Source organism: Thermobia domestica, chromosome 16 (assembly GCF_964235325.1).
Source record: "Thermobia domestica chromosome 16, izTheDome1.hap1.1, whole genome shotgun sequence".
NCBI lineage: Eukaryota > Metazoa > Arthropoda > Insecta > Zygentoma > Lepismatidae > Thermobia > Thermobia domestica.
Window position 1 is genome coordinate 98,073,191 of NC_137469.1, and position 11,129 is coordinate 98,084,319.

Here is an 11,129-nt window from a genome sequence, read left to right on the forward strand (position 1 = left end):
ATGTTATACTTGATCAATGCAGGGGTGTATACGTATTTTTGGGCTACCGTGTATTATTATGAAAATGAAAAACTAACTTTGCGCTAACTAGATCAAAACAGCATAGTCAATGGGCCAAAAATTTACTTTACTTTCTCTGGCAAGTATGAACTACTATTTGAGACTCAGCATCCACGAAAACGGACTTTTCTCCTTTCGCCGTAATAACATCCTGGATCTCTGCCATCTGCTTAATAGGTTGGAAAGTGCATATGGGTCGAGTAGGGGCTAATTTATTTCGACAATTATACATTGCTTCTCTGCAACTCCTCATATCTTTATTAGGGATGGGAATGAACGAGTTTTCTTTGAAACTCCACTCGACTCAAAAGTCGAACTCAAAACACTGACTCGGCTCGGAACTCGAGTCGAGAAAATTACCTTTGACTCGACTCGTGCCCATCTCGAATCTTTATGGATAAATTGTACACAATCGTCATCTTTGAAAGCTCCTGCCTGATAATCTTATTAAATTTCTCACTAACATATTCTATTGCTTTTCTCTTACATGCTTCGTTTAGAATATGCTTCTGAAGTTACTATTGGACTTGCACATTTTACAAAATTATTGACCTGCTGTTAGATTTTGAAAACTGAGAAAGCAGAAAAATATTACAATTGAATCATTTAGAATAATTTTGATTCCTGATATCCTGAAATTTGTCTTTACAAATAAAAGTAGGTGGTGGTGTTTCCCTTCCAAGTGCGAATAACTTGTATTTCAGATTTAGCATCCAGAAATCTCATTTTCATTTCTTCATTAGATATTGTGCACAATTCTGTTTTTATCACCTGGCAACGTCGATTCCTGATCCTGTGCGCAATCCTGGCCAAAGATACTGTCAATCAACCTCTTATCTGGCATTTGCTGATAAAGAAGATAAGTGTGCGCAAGTCTGTGACTCCCGTTTGTTCTGAAGAAAGAATGTTTATTAAAACCACAATAACCATAACTATTTTTATAATATTATTAATGTTACACTGTTCAAACTGGACGCTGAATTTTATTGAATTCGCTTTTATAATAATAAGATCTTCTTAAGAATTTAGGCCATTCTCTTTTTTCCAACCAATATTAAAAACAAAGTTTGCCACACTAATTTTAAAACTGAATAATTATGACTCGGAATCTATTAGAAATATCTTTTTTTATTTCAAATTATAAAAGAATGCTGTATTTGTATTATCTCTAACCAAAATTCACTTTTTTTTGGATGGATCGTAAATTACGTTTTTGTTCGTTTATGAAACAAACATAATCAGAAATCACCGTTAAGGCGAGTCAAATGCTCCTGCTGAGACTATGTCATCAGGATTTTTGTTAAGAAAGAAAAAAATAAAAAAGACAAAGAAAAGAAAAACAAAAGCCGATCGTGAAGACAACAGCAGCGATGAAAGAAAGGGAGATGCATTGTGAAGAAGATGCAACCGCCTATAGGCAGGTAGGTGTGTTGTAAGTTTCACTAGATTGTCTCTCATCTCTGTAAAAGGACAAATGTTAAAGGTTAACAGGTCACACATAACACACACAGTGAAGTCAGGCAGAAAATGAAAGAAAGATGAAATGGAGGTTGTATCGTTAAATACAGATGTTGACTACAGTGACCTCATCGTATGGGAAAATTATTTCAGGTAGTGAAAGTTTTTTCGGTTTTTACTTTTTAAAGAATGCAGAAGTAAAAACCGTTTGGTACTTTACTGCTGCTTGTTTGCTTTGGAGTTTAACGTTGCTTCAAACATCAAGGCTAATATATCCCTACACACGCACATGGAACGTGAACCACATGAGCTTCCATTTGTGGGGTTGCCAACGAGGCGAGACACGACAGAATTTTCGAGACGGAACAGAGTTTTTCCAATAACTTTCCTAGCTGAGACTTACATTCACGACTCTTTAAAAAAAAAAAAAAAAAAAAAAAAAAAAAAAGACGAGACAGCGTCAATTTTTGTTCATAGGCCAGCTTATAACTACAGGATGGCCATGTTCAGGACATAAGCGGTCAATAAATTTTTAAAACTTACTTCGTAACAGTCAAAAAAGAAAAAAAGTTCCGATTTGGTTGTCGGGCGAGAAAGAGAACCAAATTCAAAATATTAATATTTCTAGGCCATTGTTTCCACAAGAGAAAGTGACTGTTTTTTTAAAGAACTAGAGACCATTCTGTTATCGCAGAGGTTTGTCCCCTTATTGACTTGACAGCAATTCCTTACATCGTTCATGAAGGGATTTATTTATGTTAGTCATTGCTTCTTTCTGAAATCAAGTGTTTCGTCGGAGAATTGTAAGAAGTTGTTCAAATGATATTACGCTGTGCTAATTGTTCAATGCATTTCAAATGCATTCGTTTCTACGCTGCTTATTAAAGAACTTAATATTTCATAAAATCACAATAGCAATCATGTACTTATAAATTATGAATGTAAAGTTATACGTCCCAGAAGTCATCTCAGCCTCTGTGTCTTACTATTCTGGCCAGGGCCTGGTCGTTGACAACTCTATCCACCAGGAATTGAATCGTGGTTTCTCGTGCCGCGCTTTCTATCTAATCATAAGGAAGCTCTTGGTACTTTACCATAACAAAGTGTAAACGTAACTAGAAGTCTTTTGATACTTTTTCTTTTAGTCAAGGGAGTCTGTTACTGTAGACTAGAGAGGGCCGAATGGAGCAGAATATATATATATTTTTTAAAGTTCGATTTATTCATTTATTTTTCTGTCTTAGATGGACATCACAATATAAATGAATTGAGACCTAAGTTTTTTAACTCTCAAAATATATTCTTTAACAAGTTAGTTACCAAGTCTGATCTGCAAGATAAGGCCGTTGTTGTCGGGCCGGATTTTTTTTTTTAATGCAGAGTTGCTTCCAAATTTCGTAACTCAGACTAATTCTCCTAACATGTTAAACAATAAAAATACATGCAAAATGGGGCAAAGATTAAGAAAATGTATGACTTCTGTACATTTACCGAACCTCGCTTCAGAAGGGTGGAGAGAAGGAAAATGATCTTCAAATATGCTTCTTATCTTGTTCTGGTCCATTTTGTGTTGTAAATTAACCATCAAGGGATTCGGCTATTTCGGTGTTAGGCTGGTTCGGTGTAAAAACTCCAATCTTTACAACGAAACGTCCGCTCTTCCTAACGAAAGTTATTCATTAGAAAAAAAAAAAAAATCATCCGGCTAGGCAGAGTATATATATATATATATATATATATATATATATATATACTCTGCCTAGCCGGATGAATTTGTTTTTTTCTAATGAATAACTTTCGTTAGGAAGAGCGGACGTTTCGTTGTAAAGATTGGAGTTTTTACACCGTACCAGCATTTTATTGGTGGTATAATGGAATTTTTGATAGACCATACTTCTGAGAAACCAAGTTGCCTCTCTTGTTAACACTTTTTCCGTTATAATTTTTAATGAATGATATATGTTCCTTAGCAGAGCATCTGGTTTCCTTATTTTTCCTTTACATATTAATCCTGATGTGTTATGTCCTTGAGAATCTTGTGAGCAGCCGCTGATTCATCAATCATCATGATGATTAGCTACTCCCTTTTCATGGCCTTGTCCTGTTTCCAAATCCACGTTGAGGGAGGACGCCTTTAAAAAAAAAAAAAATAAAAAAAAAAATAAAAAAGATAATGATAAGCTTCTTATAGAACCGTACGTCTGAGAACCGTAAATCGATTCTACATTTTAAGCTACATCTGGTTATCAACGGGATATTTGTGTTATATTTTCCTCAGCAGCAGAGATATCAAGCCCGAGAGTGGACGACGGTGGGATAGCCAACCAGTGTTTCTTTCAGACATAATGTTCCGGGAGGGCACACTTAGTATTTCGGGGGGAGCACTCCTGGTACTATTCTCCTTATTATTATATTATAAACGTATTATTTTGGTCTCCCCCGGGGAGCATTCTCAGAGCTCCGGGGGGGGGAGGCGCAATGCTCCCCCCAAAACATGTCTGGAAGAGACACTGTAGCCAACTGACAACATTGTCCGTACATATTGTAATTGGTTTTTTGCCAAGCATTGTCAACCAAGTCAATTGCCAGCGGTATTCCCTACTAAGAAAGTGAAATTCCGATTAGAAGCGAGAGGTCGAAACTGATGGATAAATGACGGCAAATTGATGGATGGCCAACATATACTTTAAACCAGGGACGCAAATAACCACTCGCCCGGGGCGAGTGGTTCATCGGTGGGGGCGAGTATTTAATATCATACCGAAGTAAGTAAATATATTTCTATTGTGAGATGTGGGCTAGTAGCTTTTTTCTTGGGCTAGTAAAATTTTGTTGCTTATTTTCATCCCTGCTTTAAAGTACGTTGGGCCAACGTTTTTTTTAACTTTATTTTTGCAATTACCCAACCATGTGGACTGAATATTAGTCTGAGTAGGGCCTATCAAGTGTACTGCTAGAGTTGTCGTAATATGCCTTATGCTACCGTGTAATACAATAGGTTCTGTAGCGTTTTATACTATGGCATCAACTGTAGGATCTCGTATTTCATATTAGAACATTCTATTTTCTAACACTTTTTCTTACGATGTAATGGCTTAGACTGCAGCATAGCGTACTGCGCAAGGAAAGGGTGGTACTTTTAGGAAGAGGCAAATTTTCAGAGAATTCAAAGAATTCTTTAGTACGTAAAAATTACAAAGATTTTATTTATTATGGAATACTCAACAATACAGTCAAAACTCGTTAATCCGGACCCCGATAAGACAAACTTCGGTTAATTTGGACAGACACATAAAAAAAGAGAAAGATTTTAAATGTAACTAGAAATGAACAATCGCATTCGACACGTAACTTCGTAACGGTTGAAACTACAGTGTACATATATAATATAGTTGACAGCAGTAACGACGCTAGACGGAGGCAATAAGACAAGGGCCTTTGCTGGCTTCATCCACCCCCAAACTGCCCTCAGACATGTATTGTAATGTGGGTCAAGTAATATAAAATATTATATTCGGCATACAAAAAATAGTCCCCACAATGTCTTTGCCGTCTGTATGCCTTCCCCAAGAAATTAAAGCTGTTGTCCTCAGTCGTCACTGTTTTGCAGTATTACAGCACAGTCAATAGTACATGCATTTAAGCCTATACTATTCAAATGCACCATAATATAGAGTTTACGTGTTTCAGTGCTATTAATAGACTTTTAATGCACTTTCTTATTGTCAACTTATACCCCCAATTTGTTTGGATTAGTGACGTTCTACTGCATTACGTTGCAGTAGTAGCAATTGACAGTGCTAGTATATTTAATGTCAGTATTGAAGTCTGTTAATTTGATCAAGCCTGTTAATAAACTCTTTTCATCATATTGAACTCAAGGGTGAATTGCTCCTTTCCTCCTAAATAACGGTTTTACGCGTATAATTAGTTTTTTTTTTTAAGGTATAATTTCGGAGGACAAAGCACCGGAGATACGAAAAATTAAATTGTGATTACCGGTACTGATATTCCAAAATTGTGTTCTGGTGCAGCTTCCTCACATTTTGATTCCCAACGGATAGAATTTTCTGAAAGAAAGCTTGCCTACGAATACTGACAGTGACAAACAACCATTTTACGGCTATGGGCAGCAAAATCTCTTTAATCTGGAAAATTTAATTGTATGTATACACGGTGTTTCTGTCGATCGATATTTCTCAAATATCAAAACACCAATATATATAAAAACATATTACATAGGTTCGCAGTAGCTCAGTGCTAGAATACACACCTCTGGCTCTTGGGTTCCTTGATTCGATTCCAGCTCCCGCCAAGTGAGTCTTGTGGTGAACAAATACCATGTGCATGGGTTTTCTCGGGGCTCTCCCGTTTCCTCCCAATTTAATCATTCCACCGTTATCCATATTATCATCAACGGTGCATAATCGTGGAACATTAAACTTAAAAAAAATTGGTTTTATGGGAATCGCAGACGTCCACCCAGAAATTTTTGGTCAGGCAACGTCAAAAGATTGTAGGTGATCCGGACCCTGTGACCGAGTGCGTGAGTGCGACCTCTGGTGCAGACAAAACGAAAATACGGAATTATTAGAAAAAGAATTACGAACTTTTCAGAAAGGGGTCCAGACCCAGTGGACACTCTGGGTGCACCGCTGATGGGAAGCTACAGTCTATAGCAATCTCCCGTTTCCGCCCAGTACAGCGACTGGTCAGTAATAGCTAAGCACTTTGTGTTGATAGTAAGGACAACACAACCTCTAAATACGACCCTGCTTCAGGAATTATAGAAATATTCTGTATATACCTACTGTATGGGAAGAACCTCACGTACATTCCCGTTCCATCTCAATGCATCCAACTACATACTTAACATAGCATATACAATATATTTTCCCACATTGTCTTAGGCGTTTTTTTTTTTTTTTTTTTCAAATGTGTATATTGAGGCTGAAGATTCATTACACAACCAACATGCAATATAAGACTCTTCTTCGTCATCTCTCTGGGAGAGAAAGAAAGGTGATTGCACCATTCGTTAAAAAAAAAAGCAATAAAATCGACCAAAATTACCAGTTGTTATGTGCATTGCATGCATGTTACTCTGTATGAAATGGAAAAGGAGAGGATATAACATATATTCTTCATCGCTGACAGCTGAGAGCGCCATTATCAAAGGTCAAGGATCTCAGAATGACCCCAAAACGTTGCCTTTGCATTTGACGAACAGAACGAATAATAATAAAAAGTCATGCTCTAAATATTTTCTTCAATGCTAAAAAGAAGAAGAAGAAGACGAAAATATGATGATACTTTCGTTGGCTCTTCTATGAAACGACCTTTCGATTTTATGAATACATCTTTTTCTCTGCCATTGTGGTCGTTTCTTTTATATAAAGATATAGATTTCTATTGTTCTTTAACTGTCCTTGACTGAATCTGTTGCTTTTAAAAGGCTTACCGTAAGTACGTTCAGTTATTCAGTAAAAGAATGTTAAATTCAGACAGAATTGTTATTGGCTCCGTTTTCAAACGTTTAGTGCGAAAACACGTCATCCATCAAAGGTCAACAAAGCAAAACAATGAATGCTATTAGCTGATCTTAACTTTAAACAAAATGAACAAAGGGAACGCACTGGCTACTTTGACTCTCAAGTAAAGAATATGATTTATTGTGTTTACGTTTAGTTTTACGAGGGCTGTTCAATAAACAATAAGACAACAGGTGGAGTTAGCTGAACCGTGATGAAGATAGAGGTTTACATTTGGAAGCAGAATGGAGCTTAAATCCCTCCCTCCCAGTCCGTTCTGTCGTTAACTTGTTTTCTTGGAGGTGAGTTACTGTGGTGGGGAACGGCCTTTGCGCATTAAATTCAAGCCCCGCCCCGGTGGTGGTTCGAAGTCCACGATAACAAGTCTACCTGAGTCTAAGTCTACTAAGTCTACCTAATGGATAACAATAAGAAAGATATAAAATGAGATCAGTACGGTACTGTATACCTACTTTTGGATCATTTTGTAAAAGTGTCTCGACTCGAAAAATGTATATTTCTTTATTGGAAAAACCGTGTCTCGACTCGAATTTTGTCAGAAAAATCCTGTCTCGACTCGTCTCGTGCGCATCCTTATCCCTTAAAACAAGAATTTTCAGAAACGGTAAGGCACGTGTCCGTTTAGTTTTAATGAGAACTTGGCATGCCGAGTTTCATATTCCTTACTTGAGGGGCTCGTGACATCCTCAATTTTTCGCATAGATTATGAACCCCTTTCCCCCATTAAGATATGCATTTTGATAAAAACCCATTTCGAGATAGTTAATAACTACATCCAAAGTATTATTTCAATCGGATCACCGATTTTCCTGTGATCGATCACACACAATGTCACTTCAGTTTTTAATATAATAACTGTAGACCCATACTTGTTCTCTCTAAAATCTTAGGATTAAGTTTAGGAATAAGATTTCTGGTCTTTCGACATCTATGGTCATGTTAACTCGTCACGAATATGAAGGATGACATCTTTCGGCGATCACACTATCTGAGGAAAGGGAAGGAAGGAAGGAAGCGGCCTGGAACCTAAATGTTACGTAGATTTACCATCCCGGCACTAAATGAGAAAAACCTCACTGAGGATGAACCTCTCTAGAAAAACCTAAATCCGAAAAACCGACATTTCGGTTTTCTCCAAAACTGGTTCGGTTTTTCACCAAAACCGGTTTCAGTTTTCTCCAAAAAGCGATTCGGTTTTTCACCGAAACTGGTTTCGGTGAAAACTTGAAAAACACATAAAACAATTTTCTCGAAACAGAATTGATTTCCGGAGAACAACGAAACTATTCTGGTTAGAAATAGAACAAATTTTAGAAAAGAAACGGAACCGGTTTTGAAGAAAACCGATAATCGGTTTCGTGGAAAACCGAACCAGTTTTGGAGAAAACCGATTACAGGTTTCGGTGGAAAAACCGAACCGGTTTCGAAGAAAACCAAAACCTGTTTCGGTGAAAACCAAACCGGTTTTGGAGAAAACCGAAAAACCGGTTTTCGTGCCCACTACTAGTCCTCACCCGGGAACCGATCCCAGAACCACTCTCTAAAACCTACTACTCGTTTGCAAATTGTCAGTACGCTAGGGACATCTATTGGTGTCAAGTAGGAAGGAGCGCAGCTAACTATTGTGAACGATTAAGAATTAGCGTGTCTGACAGACTAAGACGTCTAGCGTTTATAATAAATATTAAGAATATATGTAAATATTTTCGCCTAGATATTTATGCAACCCGTATCTCTTAAATGTTCTGAGACTTGCATCTTAGCGTTACTAACAGACTGGACTGTTTTTTTTTATTATCATAATGATTAGATAATAGTATAAGACTATTGGTTTCTATATAGAATTTGAGTATTGATTCTGCCGTTGCACGTGTTGGTATAGTCAGTGATAAAGGCTCTTTCTGTTTGGGTAAATGTATTTTGGGAATAACAGTAGAATGACTGAACTTACAGAAAATTATATTCTTTTATATTTCCTGAAAACAGTACTCAAGTTATCCTTCCATTCTGAAGTTATTTACGAAGCCAATTTGATCAAACGAAAAGAACTTTTGTCATTGACTGTACAGTCTGTCTCAAAATAAGTTTTAAATTATTCTTAAGAGTCTTCATCCCGGCGAAATTAAAATACAGCTAATTTTACACTAATTATATGATATCTTCAAATAGATAAAAGATAATTGAAATATGGAACAAGAGCGCCCTAGACAATATTTTTTTGCGTGAGGTATCGTTATCACAAGTCACCTAGTGGCTTTCCGTTTTCAGCCGTTTAGAAACGCGAAAATAAATGCTGATTTTCAAAATGGCTCGAAATCGAAAGCAGATAAGTGAGTCATGATAACGGTATCTCATATGGAAAAAGTGTCGTATAAAGTCTAGACACAAAAAATTACTTTTCATTCTGAAATTTCACAACTTACCGCCTGGAAAATACTGTAAGTAGCTTATACGTTACATACAGCTAGTATTTCCGTTGGTGTTGTGAAATTCCTTCTGGGTATGACATATGAACATCCATTGCATTTACCACTATCTTCTTTTGCTTAAAAATAAGGACATCTGTTGTCCAGTTTACTAATATGAAATATAATTTATCTAACAGTCAATGAGAAAAAAGTTCCTTGTAATGTTTTGTTTGCAAGGTATGTCAAAAGGTTATATGGATACGAATGGGTGACATGGATTCTGACTATTATTACATTTATTGTATACTACAAGGAGAAAGTGACAACGTCTAACATTGTGTAATATGGCACAAACACATGGTGCTGACATGTTAAAAAAAATAAGGAAATAAACCAAATCATATTGTGGTTTATTATAGTTAAGACAGTTAAGATTTTTTTTCTGGTCATTTAATATAGTAATTTTTAACACTAGCGCAATCTTTATCTAACCCTAAGAACCAGTCGTTTTTTCAGAAAAATTGTTCTGGGGGACACACTTAGCATTCCGGGGAAGCACTGCTGGTACTATTCTATTCGTTATTACATTATAGACGTATTATTTTAGTCTCCTCCGGGGGAGGCACTCTCAGAGCTCCGGGGGGCAGTGACCCCGTCAAAAAAATCATGTCTGGAAGAATACTGCTCCAAACGCCAAGATAGGCAATTTTTGATCCATGTAAATTTCGCTTAAGAAATGAGTTTTGTTTTCCAGAATAGGAGTCGCTTACAATCAGTACCTCGAAAGACGTATAGTTTTAGGGTTGATACCCATCCCGATTTTGTCGGGACATTCTTGACTTTTGAGTAAATGTCTCGCATTCCGACGTGGCCCTGTCGGGACTTTAAAATGCCTGTATTATTATTATTATTATTATTATTATTATTATTATTATTATTATTATTATTGGAAATTATTTCCACATTATCAGACAAAGGCTTTAATATACAAGGAAAGCTCACAACAATGCCAGGCAGGCAATAATATGCCTGGCAACATAAAGTCTAAACTCACTTTGGTAATTGGTTAAGATTGACTTTTGAAGACAAGGTGACCAGAAACACATATTTAAATGTGAGAAGTAGCAGCAAGTAGTCCTGAGGGAGTACCATCTGAAGCAATAATAACAACAAATGGTTCTGTTGTTACAACAAAAATTATATTAATCTATTGGGGTAATTATGTATTTCTATTTTAGGCCTGTCCTATATATATATAGGCTATGTACTATTCACATTGGCCATAATTTTACATTATATTTTATAGAGCATATATGATTTTAAATGTCTCACTTTCCCTTTATCGATTAAATATAACATTATGATTCGCTCTTCACTATAGAAAGACTTACATTATATTATTATAGAAAAAGAAACACTGGTATCCCTCCTCCCCCGAATAATGCATAAAGTGTCCTACATTTTGCTTTGGAAAGGTGGCAAAAAGCATGAAGTGTCCCGATATTTTGCTTTGAAAAGGTGGCAAAAAAGCATGGTGTCCCGACATTTTGCTTTGGAAAGGTGGCGACCATATAAAGTATACATGTTGTGCTGTCTAAAATATTGATAGTTGTATAGTTGTTGTCTATTCTGGCTAAACAATCTTATTTTG

At 36.4% G+C, this 11,129-nt stretch overlaps 1 protein-coding gene across 2 annotated transcripts in view; it reads right to left on the reverse strand.

Annotated features, from left to right (window-relative positions):
- LOC145673263 (uncharacterized) overlaps positions 1–11,129 on the reverse strand; it is a 190,224-nt gene that overhangs the window by 31,563 nt on the left and 147,532 nt on the right. The window lies entirely within an intron of this gene.